The sequence below is a fragment of the Kogia breviceps genome, chromosome 6, assembly GCF_026419965.1.
Source record: "Kogia breviceps isolate mKogBre1 chromosome 6, mKogBre1 haplotype 1, whole genome shotgun sequence".
Taxonomy (NCBI): Eukaryota; Metazoa; Chordata; class Mammalia; order Artiodactyla; family Physeteridae; genus Kogia; species Kogia breviceps.
Genome location: NC_081315.1, coordinates 92,718,362 through 92,733,931, shown reverse-complemented (window position 1 = coordinate 92,733,931; position 15,570 = coordinate 92,718,362).

Genomic DNA, 15,570 nt, shown 5'->3' with positions numbered 1-15,570 from the left:
GTGTAACACTAGAGAAACAACACCAAAGCATAATCTAACCATAGTTTAAAGGGCTAAGAAACAAAAATATGTTAAGAAGATATTACTTTACTTGCTAATTATTTAACCACCCTTTGAGGTAGGTGTAACCTAACAAAGCACACAGAGCTACAAAGTGGCAAAGATAGATTTCAAGCCCTTTTGTCTGATCCCAAGCCAATGTTCATTTATTTTAAATTATAATATATTTTATCATAATTTACAAGTCCTATTTTGTGAATCAGTTTTTTACTTAGAAACTTTTAAAATAAAAGTTTCTAAGCATTATATTTATTGGTACATAATTTCTGTTAACTATTGTCTTTAAATTTCTATTTTAGATATATTGTTACTTTTAATTTTTTGTTTGGTAAATAATATGCAAAATCTTGAAAATTATTTATGTATTCTGTTTGTAGGAAACAGTAAATATATGACAGATAGATATAAAAAGTGAACAATTGCGAGAGTGAAAGAGAAATGTTAAGACAAAGAGAATGGAGAGATTAAAAAATAAAACTAATGGCATTTAAGTAATCCAAAGATGTGGTGGCATTTAAGTAATCCAAAGATATGGTAGCATTTAATTTTTTAACTGTGCTCTTTTTAAAAAAATATATTTTGTAGCTGTGATACCATTTTAGATGTGTCTGTCTCTTCATAAATTGTGCACTTGAATTATTGAAAAATTAAGATTCAGTGTAGACCTTTTTTTCCTATTGTGTCTATCTTGTTTTTCTTTTTTTTTATAGTATGAATGGTACACAATCTAACTCCAACCTATTTAAGAACAAATGGATATTTATGGCTTCATATAACGAAATAGTGCCATGAGAAATAATTTTGGTTCTAGGTCCACTGCTTCTCATTTCATAATTTATCATTAGGTGTTGTGCTTGCTTCCTCCATGTTCATTTTCCTCCATATTGGACAGACCCTCAGGCAAAGTTCCCACTGAGGAATCAAGCTGGCTGTCAGCAGCTGAATGATTACAACCTACCTATTCAAATTCAAGACCAATGGAAAGAGTATCCAGCTTAATCTGAACAGAGTTAGTTCCCTTGGGCATACCAAGCCAATGATTTATTTGCTCATACATTTATTTTAAATTTAGTTATGTAAATCTACTCACTTTGTAGATACTCCTCATCCCATTCCTTCCTTTATTTTTCATGTTACCACCATCATACACATGATTTTTATATCGATATTATTTTATATAGTGGTAAATTGTATATATATGCTAATCAAATTTGGCTGTTTGTTGTTTTCTTGTTTATTTCACCCAACCAGAATATAAACTCCATGTGGGAAGTATATTTAGTTTGTTTCATGTACTCACTGTTTTATCTCCAGAACCCAGAAGAGTGCTTGCAAATAGTTTCTGCTCAATGAATTAATGAATTTATTAGTATCTACTCTGTACTGTATACTAAGTGTTTGAGATATAGCAGTGAACAAAACATGAAATATTCTGGTCTCATTGAGGTTATATTCTAGTAGGAGTATACATGATAGATAGAGAGATAGATAAAATGTATACATTGTGTCAGGGAATTATTCCTGCTAAGAGGAAATATGCTGTTTCTGGATGCCAAGAGGCATATTCATTGATTGGTATGGGCTAAGTCATTCATTCTTCACTGACTATATATGAGGATAGCCTCAATCAAAGTTCCTTTCCTGAAAGGTTGGAAGGGATGTTTCTGCTTAGACCCTCTAGTATGTATTTACCAAAAGATATTGGAATAGATGTTAAGAAAGCAACAATAGCAAAGTACACCATAGCATCATTTATGATCTTATTCTGTCACTAAAAATGTTTACAGAGTGCCACGTATGCTCCACAAACTCTTCTAGGCTTTAGAAATCATTAAATATCTTAGTCTAGTTTCCCAGAGGGCAGAACCTAAAGAAAGGTCAAGTGATTTAAAGAATGTAATCTCAGAGGACAGAGGCAAGGAGGGGGAAGTAAAGAAAGCCAATGTGAACATGCCTCCCACGTTGTATCAAGCATCTGAAAATCATTCCAGTAACTGTTTCTCAGGACTTCCCTGCTGTACTAGAAAAGGAGAAGTAATTATCTCCAGGAGTTCTTCTACCCCTGGTACCAGATTGCCTCCTGTCACTTCATCCCCACTCCACTTAACCTGATACCACCCCATGTAACCCCACTTTCAGGAAATCATTCTGGAAACAAAATGATAGAGAAGCTCTGGAACAGGATACAAGAGGAGTGTAGCATGGACAAGGTGGGTCACTACTGAGTCGTGTACAAGTGAATTTAGTTAGACGCCACACAGAACACATTGCAGCTGGCATTGGATCAAGTCACAAGAAACTTGGATATGATGAGGCAAACAGATATAAAATCATAACTTGGAAGAAGAAACATTCCTACTCACATGGAGTTGATAGTCTCAAGGACAAACAACATGCCATCAATATAATAAATAAATACATTCTACAATATGCTGGTAACTATGTGTTGATTGATAGAATAAAATGAATTTATATTTGGCCATAATTTGAGTTCAGTCTTCTAAGTTCTCAAATAACAAAGTATCTAATGAATTTTACCTTTTGCCAAGTTGTTTACATGATAAAGTTTATGTACAACCTTTGCTGTCAGTAAATTTGATTGCAATTGTTATCTTCTAAGCATACCTTTTTCAAATTTGGACATAAGTTGTCTTGCCCCAGGTTTGCTAGGCTAAATGCATAGGTCTCTCTATATTTGCACTTTACCTTTTCCAACACTTCACATCTAATAATTTTATACAACTTGCCCTCTAATGTTCACTGTCATCTGTCTTTTAAAATATTTTTGATGAAAACAAGTTGAATAAAATCTCTAGTTTTGTGACAGGAGAACAAATTTCTTGTAATTAACAATAATTATAAGTGAAAACCTAGGATTCTTATGTATTTATGTAATAAAAATTAGTGTGGCTTGTAGTCTAGGATGTACTGATTGTGTTTGTACCTTGTTGAGAGTCACTTTGCATTTATGGAGCTGAAAACATACAGTTAAGCTAAATTGTTCCAAAGTAATGAAAAGTAATGAAAGGTGATATCTAGATATTTCTAATGATTTTCAAAATGAAACTTAGAATATATATATACATATATATATACATATATATATATGTATATATATATATATATATATATACCATGACTTCTTTATCCATTCATCTGCTGATGGATCCTTAGGTTGCTTCCCTATTTTGGCTATTTTAAATAATGCAGCTATGAACATTGGGGTGCATGTATCTTTTTGAATTAGTGTTTTCATTTTCTTTGGATATATACCCAGGAGTGAGTGGAATAGCTGGATGATATGGTAGTTCTATTTTAGTTTTTTGAGGAACTTACATACCGGTTTCCAAAGTGGCTGCACCAATTTACACTCCCACCAACAGTGTAGGAGGGTTCCCTTTTCTCCACATCCTCTCCAGCATCTGTTATTTGTGGTCTTTCTGATAATAGCCTTTCTGACAGGTGTAAGGTGATAGGTGACAGGTATAAGGTGTAAAGTAATCTCATTGTGGTTTTGATTTGCATTTCTCTGCTGATTAGTGAAGTTGAGCATCTTTTCATGTGCCTGTTGGTCTTTTATTTCTAAACGTCTCTTTCATTAAGTCTAATTATAACCGGAATTGGACTATGTGTAGATTTCAGTCCTCCAGTCATTCCATGTTTGGACTTCCTATCACTCCCTCCTTTCTTCTTTAACGATTTTAGACTCTTTGTTTCATCAGTTCTAAAGTTCAGTTTCCAGCATAAATGAATCCCTTGTCCTGCTGGCCTTCTGTCTTATCCATCTAGTATAGCCACAATCCTAGTACAATTAGACTGTCTACACTCTTTGCATTAATACCCAGGAATTTGAGTACTGCTAGAGAAAATCTTAAATCATGCGGACCTGACCCAATGGACATATATGTCTCCTCCTTATCCAAGCCCTCAGTTCAGCCTGGACATTCTTCTATATGTCCTACTCATTATTTTAAACCAATTGCACTTCTATCCAAACATGTGATCTGACCATTTCCCACTCAATCTGAGATAATGGCTTTGTCTTTTACTCCACAGAGAAAATAGAAACTATCTGAAAATAATCTCTCAACTTCTTTTTACCCTATCCAGATACATAAAAATATATGCACTCACCATATTTCTTCCCCTTCTATTTGAAGGAAAGCTATAATCTTCCTTCTATCTCAGATACAACATTTTACCAGGAAACTGGATTCTCTCCTTCCCGAATTTGTCAAACACATTTCTTCTATTCTTTACTACTTATCTTTTCATCTTATCATTTAAATAGATTTAAGCCTCTCTACTTATATACGGTAAAAATATAGACCAAAAAATCTCACTCCTGATCTGTATCTCGTTCTACCTAATGCTATCCCTGGCCTGTTTTAATACTCATACTGCCTGAGAGGGTTGCCTACCATGTATTGTTTCCACTTTATCATCTCCCTTTTACTCATTAACCAAATTCAATCTGGTGTCCACCAGTATCACTCTAGTTAAAGACATCTCATAGATACAGAGAAAAAAAACAGTGGTTGCCAGAGAAGAAGGAGGTGTGGGGATAGATGAAATAGATGAAGGCAATTAAGAGGCACAAACTACCAATTATAAAATAAGTCACAGAGATGTAATGTACAATACAGGGAATATGGTCGAAAGGATTATAATTACTTTGGTGTATAATCTATAAAATATCAGATCACCATGTTGTACACCTGAAACTAATACAATATTGGAGGTCAATTATACTTCAATTAAAAAAAAACCTTTCATGAAGCACATTTATGATCTTGTTGTGACTAAATACAAGCAAAATCTGTTTATCTTATATTGTTTAGCCTCTAGGAACATCTGACTTTGTTGACTTACCCTGCTTTTCTGAAATAACTCTTCCTTTAGTTCTGTAGTGCAGAATCTTATACATTTTCTCCTAACATGAGGGCTGCTCTTCAGCCATCTTATAAGTGCCTTTTTAATTCTAGCTATCATTTAAATAGAGGTGTTTTTCAGAGTCTATCATTGGGTTCTTATCCTATACAATTTCCTTGGCAGACTCAACAAATGTTACATCTTAATTAGCATGGTTAAACTGATGATATGTATTTCTAACACTGTTGTCTCTCTTGAGATATAGATGTTCTATCCAAGAGTCTACTAAACATTTCTCTTTGAATGGCTAAATTTACACATGTATAAATCTTCCCTTACTCTTCCCCACCCCATCTTGATGCCTCAAATGTCTCCTATGTTACTTTTCCCTATGGACAGTTTCAATATTCACCCCTGTTACTCAGTCATAAATTTAAATATTGCTTTTGATTTCATCCTCTTTCCCCCCACATCCAACAAATTACCTTGTTTAATTTAATTTTGCATCTTAGATACCTCTGCTGTTTTTCATGTAGTCATTGTTCTAGTTGGTCATTCCATCTCTTTCTTGTTTACTGTAACAACTTTCTAGATTTCTTTTTCTGTTTGTTTTCCCTCCTTTCTCACCCCATTTTCAGCCAGGAAAAGATATGTTATGTCATGGTAAAAAGCAACACTGTTTTCTCACTGATATAAATCAATAAAGGCTTATTTCTCATCTGTGCTTTCTATTTATCTTATATTTGTGTGACACCCAGATCTTTGTAATCCTTATTTCAGAGCATAAGATGATAAAGGCTTCAACTCCCCCCATATCTTCACTCTGCAGAAGGAAGGAGTGAATATAGATGATCAGGCACTGCCTCTGTCAGGTTTTTGTCCAACACCCACACATACCACTTCTGGCCCTGATGACTCACTTGGCCAAAACTAGCATCTAGTGAGTGGTGAAGTGTAATCCTCCAACGTGCATCTTGTTTTTCAACAATTAAGTAGTTCCAACTTCTTTTTTTAATTTATTTTTTATTGAGGTAACATTGGTGGAAGGCATTGTATAAGTTTCATGTGTACATCATTATATTTTTACTTCCATATACCGTACAGCATGCTTACCACCAAACATTTAGTTTCCATTCATCAGTGTACATCACTCCTCCTGCCCTGCTTGCTTCCCCTCTGGTAAGCACCACTCATTCTCTGTACCTAATGTGTTTTATTTAGATATATTTGTTTGCTTGTTCTTTTTTTTATATTCCAGATATACAAATAACTCTTACAATTCAACAAAATGAAAACAAACAACCTGATTAAAAAATGGGCAGAGGATCTGAATAGAGATTTTGCAAAGCAGACATACAGATGACCAACAGGCATATGAAAAGATGCTCAACATTGATAATCATTATAGAAATGCAAGTCAAAACCACAATGAGGTATCATCTCACACCTGTCAGAATGGTCATTATCAAAAATGCAAGAAATAATAAATGTTGGTGAAGATGTGGAGAAAAGCATATCCTCATAACTGTTGGTAGGAATGAAAATTGTTGCAGGCACTGTAGAAAACAGTACGGATATTCCTCAAAATATTTAGAACTACCATATGATCCAGTTATCCTGCTTTGGGGTATTTATCCAAAGAATTCTAAAACACTAATTCAAAAAGATATATGTCCCCTATGTTCATCACAGCATTATTTACAATAGCCAAGATATGGAAACAACCTAAGTGCCCATCAAGGAGTAAATGGGTAAAGAAGATGGAGTATATATGGAATACTACTTATCCATAAAAATATGAAATCTTACCACATGTGACAATATAGATGGACCTTAAGAATATTATGCTAAGTGAAATAAGTCAGAAAGACCATATGATTCTAACTTCTTTATACACCAATGTAAATCCTCACCAAACAGAAGAGCAGTAACCTAAATGATTACTCAGTCACAGAATCAAGTTTAAAGTCTTGGATCTCCAGAAGATTTAAGTAACTCAAAAACTAAATTATGAGGATGTTTGCACAAACAAGCTGCAATGGTAGAATGGGATATATAATAATTAAAACACACCCATACCCTTCCTGATTCATAAATAACAAGAATAGATAGTTCAGAACAGGCAAAGGATTACAGAAATTCTGAAATCAGCTGGGGTAGTGAATATTTCTTTTCTTGGTCCTGATTCTACTCCCTATATGTAGCTTGCTTATCTAATACCTTAATTTGAACCTTCCCTGAAGGCTAAGTTTAAATTATTCTTTCCAACTATAAAATTTTAAGTATTTTATGTTTAACTATTAGGGTTAAGAATCAGTTGCATCTTTGAATCCTAAAGTTCTCTAAATGTACAGAATCTCTCTATTCTTTTCATTCCTGTTTGCTAATTGGCTAATTACTTTTTTGCACCCAACTTCTATTTGAATTACTTGCCAACCACAGCTAACACAAGCCCTTATACTTTTAAACTTCGATTTCTGCATTAACATAACTCTCCAAATTAATTCTTTAAAATAATCATCAGAAATACAAATTCCTACAGATAAGTAATAAAATGGTTTCTCCTGATAGCATGGCTTGCCATCTTTTCAATCTTCAACATCAGTTTTCTTGGTGCCCACTGCCCAGTCTTAAAATAATCCTACAAATGTCTGCACCAGCACACTAACTTCTGCCCCACATATTTCTACATGGGGATTTATACACACAGACTCTCCAAAAATCATGAGTATTGTAGTCAGTGGTGGGGGAACAGAATGTGGACACTTCTGCCTTGGATCTTAAAAGACTTCCACTAGTAGGTGTATGGTCATTCCACTCATATGGCATTGTCAGGGAGTGCAGTCTTACAGTATGTCTAGAGAAGGAGAACCCAACATAGTAGTGAACAACAACTTTGACAGAGTTTCTTACACTATAATAAAAATGATTTTGGGGGGGCTTCCCTGGTGATGCAGTGGTTGAGAGTCCGCCTGCCGATGCAGGAGACACGGGTTCGTGCCCCAGTCTGGGAAGATCCCACATGCCGCGGAGCGTCTGGGCCCGTGAGCCATGGCTGCTCAGCCTGCGCGTCCGGAGCCTGTGCTCCGCAACGGGAGAAGCCACGGCGGTGAGAGGCCCACGTACTGAAAAAAAAAAAAAAAAAAAAAAAAAAGTTTTTAAAAAATATACATTTTTTTCATTACCTGAACCATACTATCACTAATTTGTAAAGATAGGTCGTAAACACAGGCCTGTGCATCATTTCAAGATTGAACTCTTTCAAGTAGTCAACACTGCCTCTCAAAATCTTTGCTTCTTTGTGAGGCATCTATTATGGACCAAATCCTATACCAAATGTGTCCATGAATGTCCTCATTTAATCTTCACACCCTGAGAGAGAGAGTAGCTAATATTCCTGCTCCACAAGGGCTTGAAAGATATATACAAATGCCACATAGACCTCTTCTGCTATCACATTTATAGTAATAAAGGAAACACTGCATAGAAATTTTCTTGAAAAAAAATACATCATTATGTCAGATATAGAAGAGGAATATTTCTGACTACTTTGTATGAATTTCTTAAAATATCATATGTCTGCTCCTCTAAAGTGCTTGCCACTCAAACTAGTATTAAAATAAGATCAAGCTGGCTGTGCAAATGATCCATATTGTAAGAAATATTCCAATCTATTCCAGATATAGCTGAACAATTTCAGTTTATGGTAATAACTAGTGAAAGAGGAACAGACTCTAACTTACAGAATCTGGTCTCAGGCAATATATTGTTTATATAAAGACAAAAATCACTTGACATTTCAGCTTAATAGTGTTCTCCTAAGTTTCATTGTTATAGTGTTCCCCTGAAATTTTTACTTAGAGGCTCTGTTGCCAACATTAAGACATAGATTTTTCTTCCCAGCCATTCATTCTCTAAACTACTGTTAGTCCAATAATAAAAGTGGCCTTAATGTAATGGGATGTCATTGTACTTTACATTAGGTGGAGTAGATTCTACTTGATTTCTACAAAATAAATCATTTTTCTCTTCTTCCAATTTCTAACCATTTTGCGAAAGAAATATTTGAATTCATCAATTTTAGAGAGACATTGAATCATCCTTCAAGCAATATATGATGACATTTTGAGCACAAATATCAAGATTATTATTTTTAAAATTAAATATTACCTGAGTGTTTAAAGTGTCTGAGGAGCAGATTAATATTAAATATTATTTCTGACATTTAAAAAGGTCAAATATGCTGCTGTTATACAAAAACTATTAGGAGAAACATCAAATTATTATAATAATTCTAAACACTAATTTGGCTCAAAAGTTAACATTTAGAGAGTTTGGACTCAATATTTCTTCTCAATTAAGGTCAACATAATTTCACTGTTCAAGTTTTATCCTAAAAAATTTCATTCAACTTGAAAATATTAATTTAATATCAATAGTGAATTTCACTCTAATTCTTAGTGAACATTATAATTTCTCCTGGCTGACTATAGTTGCCAGGGGAGGGGGGTGTAATTTTTTTCAACAATTTTTCAACTTTCATCTAACTCTTCTACAAAGCTTAATCCTTGAACACCAAATGTAACTGCACAAACTATGAGGTTGAGAAGGATGTTTGCTTCTTTGTAACTGAAAGAACAAACTCTTCTCCACTATTTACCAGTGATTGAATAGAGGACTAGACCTTGAATAAAAATCTAGCTTTGCTCCCGAGAATCAGCTGCCTAAGATTTCACACTCATTCTACTTATGGACTTTCATAGAATAGAATGTCTTTTGAATTAAAGCAATAATCACAGGGCCAAGGAGACTTAGGATGGACTTTCTACATCTCTGTTTTCTCTTCTGTATAAATATTGCATCAGTAGTTACCTTACTGCTTACTTATATCTTACTTCAGTCTCTTCTCTTTGTAATTCTCATTTTGTTTACTTACTCAGTGTTGTTCTCTGGAAGAAATTTTTCAATTGTGGTATAGCATATCCTCAGGAGTACTTCATATCTCTAAGATCTTTAAACATTTACATGTGACCAACTGCCTTTCAGTTCATATAAACCAGAAGACTGGGATATTTTATGTATGGAATATGTGGCTATATCAAAATATTCAACACATCTTTCTTTTACATGTCTTCTTTTTCCATTCTTTTTTTTAAATAATGACATTGCTTTTGAGAAGTTTCCAGAAAATATTAAAGTCTGGTTAGTAAAAGCGCTGAAGATTTTCAATGTGATAATAACTACTGCATCTATATTCTTTAAAACAAATAATTTTTTTGACTTGCTTTATATCACTTCATTCTGACAGCATCCCCATATATTAGAGAGCAACCTCATCTTCCATATGCTAATAAAAAGGGAACCTCCAATATCTTACACATATTTGTTCAATAGCTAATAAATATCTAAGCTAAATCTGTAACAGAAATCATAAAACACTCTCGTTTCAAATATTCCTTAGTAATGATTATTTGAAAATGTACATAGCATCTTTTTCTAGTCTCCTTGGATTCAAATATCAATAAATTCAAGTAGGCTGCAGAACAAGCACTTGGAACCATTTCAATAGATAAAAAGAAGTTTAGGGCTTCCCTGGTGGTGCAGTGGTTGAGAGTCTGCCTGCCAATGCAGGGGACACGGGTTCGAGCCCTGGTCTGGGAAGATCCCACGTGCCTCGGAGCAACTGGGCCCGTGAGTCACAACTACTGAGCCTGCGCGTCTGGAGCCTGTGCTCTACAACAACAGAGGCCGCGATAGTGAGAGGCCTGCACACTGCGATGAACAGTGGCCCCCGCTTGCCACAACTAGAGAAAGCTCTCGCACAGAAACGAAGACACAACACAGCTATAAATAAGTAAATAAATAACTTTTTAAAAAAAAAATGTTTAAAATATCTGCAGATCTTGGGACTGTTCTGCTGCTAGAATGAACAGAAAAAGGGCAGGATTTCTAACCCCCACATATTATTGTATAATTTTTACACTTTTAGGAAACTCACAAAAATGGAATAGACTGGTTTCTCCATGACCCAGATTCATCATTTATAGATATATTATCTTCAAGTGGTGATATATACAACATGATGTCGTTAAAAAACTTTGCTGCTAAACATCACTTTTTTTTAACTATCTTTTTCTGTTTGTCTAGGTGCTAATAGCCTTCTAAGTTCCTACATTCTATTTCCAGAATTGCTGCAGGCTAATTTTACTTTCTTTTGCCCTTTATTGTATAATTTCCTAGTTTTAGAACCTATTTTATCTCTTTAATATGGCTCATTCTTGGTCACTCTAATCATTATATAATGTATATATGATCTTCAGTAATATAAGCCTTTATTTCTTCATCTGTAGAATGGGGAGAGTAATGATACTTTAACAGTGCTCAAATAACACTTGGCACTTACTAATATTTTTAAAAGTAGTTTACATTATTTTTATTAATAGAGTTTCAGACTTGTTATTTTGACTTTGAAATCTCCCATATATCTTTGAGTTCAGCTCTTTGATTCTAGGAACCAAAATTCTTTTCCACGGCCCAGAAGATTTAACATAATATTGCCAAGTGTCACACCTTGCCCATGGCTCAAATCTGAAAGAAGGGTAGACTTCTTTCAGAAGGGAAGAGGTTACCAGATTCTTCTATCAGGGGTAGTAAACTCAAACACTCTTGGGTTTTCCAGTTATCTGGGGACAAATATTCTATATATTTCAAAGTGTTATCCTTAAAGTATCAACCAATTTTTTTGTTTTTGTTTTTTTTGTTTTTTGCAGTACGCGGGCCTCTCACTGCTGTGGCCTCTCCCGTTGCGGAGCACAGGCTCCGGACGCGCAGGCTCAGCGGCCATGGCTCACGGGCCCAGCCGCTCCGTGGCATGTGGGATCTTCCCGGACCGGGGCACGAACCCGTGTTCCCTGCATCGGCAGGCGGACTCTCAACCACTGCGCCACCAGGGAAGCCCAAGTTTCAACCATTTTGAAAACAGGCATTCTCAGATAGTCTGTCTGTAGTTCGTTCACATGTATATTTCTCTGCTCCCCTAAAATGAATATTGAGCCTGCTGAAAATAAATATCCATACATGTGTTTTTCTGAGTTTGCCTGCAGGAGCAGTCTTTTCAGGGTGAATTGCATATTCAAGATTCCTGCTGCTTTCAATCCATCTAAGATTAACCAGAATTTACCTGTTTACAATAAATGGAATGGATATTGGGTATTTCATCAAGGACAGTCCTCAGGCCTTATAGTTTCTTCCATGTGCTGAAATGTAATGTCATTTAACCTCTGGGAGTGGAGCACAAGCTTTCTTCTAGATCAGATTTTTCTAATGTATAGAGGAAGCTTTTTGAATGAAATGGAGCTGCAAGGCTGGTTTTTATTTGTTTTGGCTCAAAATGTTTGTGTTTTTATATCACTTGCTTGCCCCAGGGCTCCACAGAATGGGTTATTTTTACAGATCGGAAAAATAAATCAATCGATATGAGAATTTGTTGGACTGTATTTGCTATTAGTATTACAATCTCTTCTTTCCTGGGACATCTACAAACTCAGTTAATAAAAGAGAAGCCCTTGCAGTGTTTTAAGTCATGGTTATACTACAGATAAACAAATATACTCAACAACCTTCCATCAGTCTTATTTTAATAAAACATGGGAATGAACAGTGTTTGAAGACAAAAGTGCTAATCGCAAAGCCCAAGTAGTCTTAACTAGTGTGTTGTGCTTGTGATTGTTATTAATGTTGTTTTTAAGTATATTATGGTGACAAGATTTTCTCAATCTGTAATATCTTTGCATTAATGGAGGAACCTAGGAGGATATATTATATCTGAGGGGATAAGAAAGGAAAGAAAATGGTGGAAAAGACAAGGTTTATATAATAAAAAGGGAAAAATACTCTTCAGATATGGAGTACATGACTTTATGAAGGTTTACTATATAATATACAGCATTTCCCATATTAAAAGTCTAAAGAAAAATTTGACAGAAAAATGTTGAGGTCAAGAATAAAGTATAACACTGTTTTTATTAATGCTTAAAATATTTAAAGTAAATAATCAAATACTTTAAAATTAAAAATGGATATAACATCTGGTGAAATTTAAAAGTCCTTTGATTTATACATAAATAGTTTTTATTTTTATAAAAATCATAAGATTTTATGAGATTAATTTACATAATGAAAGTGAAAGCACTGGGACTGGCACTTAGTGGGTATGCAATAATTGTACAGTTAATGTATCAGGGATAAAAATTAAAGATAACATATGCAAAAAATATTTGTGTTCAATAGGAACCAAAAAAAATTGACTAGGGTTCTTTTCTAACATTTATAACCCATATACTTAATGCAAATCATATAATTTTCTAGGTTCCAGTTTCTTAATCTAAAAAAAGTTGGCATATTAGTGTTAACCTTGGTAAACTTGCAAAGTTATTGTGACAATACAATTTAGTATTAAAATGAACAAATTCATTCCTGCAATTAATTTGTATTGGGTATGCATAAACTTTGTTTAGCTGTGGACTAGTCACTAGGAAGATAAAAAGACCCTGCCACAAAGAGATGAATAATGTTTACAGAGAGACCAAATACACAAAAGGACAATGATCAGAATATATGTAAAAATGGAACTCTAGCCTACAACCTGTAGAGCAACGAGTTCAGTAAGCCAAATCAAACCTCTAGCGCTGGTGACCCCAAATGGTCAAAACTTGGTCAGTTGTTGCCAGCTTCTTTAACTTTTGTCCTCACTTTTAATCTGGGACCAATCAGAGAAAGCCAGATATTCTACCCAAACCAATCACATAGGCTTCCTTGCTGATTAGCCCACCTCCAGCTTCCCCAGCAAACAACCTCCAATCAGAGCCTATGTGAAGTCTTCCCTTTGTTCGCCATGAAGAGTCCACATTCCCCTGCCTCCCTTTGAGTCTCTGCCAAACGGAAGAGATGAGGGCAGACTCCCCTGCAAGCTCTGAATACGTTTCCTCTGCTTTTTCTCATTTGAGTTGTCTTTGTTTATTTCCACATTACATAAAATGCCATATCTTATATCTATAATGAGCAGTGTTAAGGGAGATTTTTTTTATTGTGAATAGTACGGGAGATCATGCCGGATAGTGACCTTTACAAGGAAACTGAGGAAAGTTAAAAGGCAACTGTGGACTTCCAATTACAACTCCAACATGTAAAGAGATTGAAAGTCAACACTCTCAAGCTTACAATGAGGAAAAAACTGGATAAAATGAAAATGGATGATTTCTCTTGGACTGTTGCAGGAAAACTACCATCCCCAAATCTGGAGGATCTGGTGCATAAAGATACAGCATCCATGATTTATTTACCCTGAACAGAGGCCACTGGATGTCATAGGTGGTAGGAATAGTTCAATGGTAATTTTGACAAACTTCTGAAGACTATGTGTGGACTAACATGAGAGATAGACACTCCCATAGTTTTAGAGTTCCAATAGGTTGGGGTTCAAGAAAAACATCCTTGTGATCCTAGGAGGCAGAGGAGGAAAATGACCACTTGTAAACCATGCCTAGAGTCTTCTCCATAGCAAATGCCTACTCTGTGGTGGAAAGGGCTTTGCCAGAGGACAAAAGAACCAGAAAACTTTGGCCCAGATTTTGAGATTCCCAGACAGGGGATGTAAAATAATTGTAATTAATATATTAAGTTCTCTAATGGAAAAAGTAAACAACGTGCAAAAGAGATGGGTACTGTAAGAAGAAAGATGGAAATTCTAAGAAAGAATAAAAAGGAAAATGCTAGAAATCAAAACCACAGTAAGAAGAATAAAGAGTACCTTTGATGGATACATCAGGAGCTGCAAAAAGACCAAGTTAAGAAATTTCCAAAACTGAAATTTAAAAAAAGATGAAGAAAGAGAAAAACCACAATGGAACATGCAATAATTGTGAGACACCACAAAAAGTTGTAAAATGAAAACTTTGAGATATGTCCTTTAAAAATTTGTAAAGTTATATGGCAAAAACTAGTCGGAGCATTATAGGCAGAATGATCAGCATACATGCACAAAAGGGGAATATGTGGGAAGAGCAGAAAATAATGCTATGAATCAGGTTATGAATAGTTCCATACACCATGTTCTTAAGTTGAGACTTAAATCTGAGGACACTATGGAGCTAGTATATGTCTTTGTGCAGTTTAGCAGCATAAATTGATTTGCGTTTGGTGAAATAAGCTTTAGAGGCAGCTGAACTATGGTAGAAAGCAGAGTAATCTGAGTATGTGTTTTTGTCTTTGTTTTTTGGTTCTTTAAGGGAGAAAGAGAGATCAAGATGTATGAAGATCAAGAAGGTCCTACTGTTTTCTATCTCATTTACTCTCCTGCCATAACACTTCTTTAAATAACAAGAACTTCAGAGCTGAGAAGAGTATCTTGTGCAGGCATCATCAGCCTGTCCATAAATCCCTTCAACATGACTGCACAATATTTTGTTTTAATAGATCTTTATTGGAGTATAATTGCTTCACAATACCGTGTTCGTTTCTGTTGCACAACAAAATGAATCAGCCATATGCATACACATGTCCCCATCTTGAGCCTCCCTCCTATCCTCCCTCTCCCACCCTTCTAGGTCATCGCAAAGCACCGGACCAATCTGCCAGTGC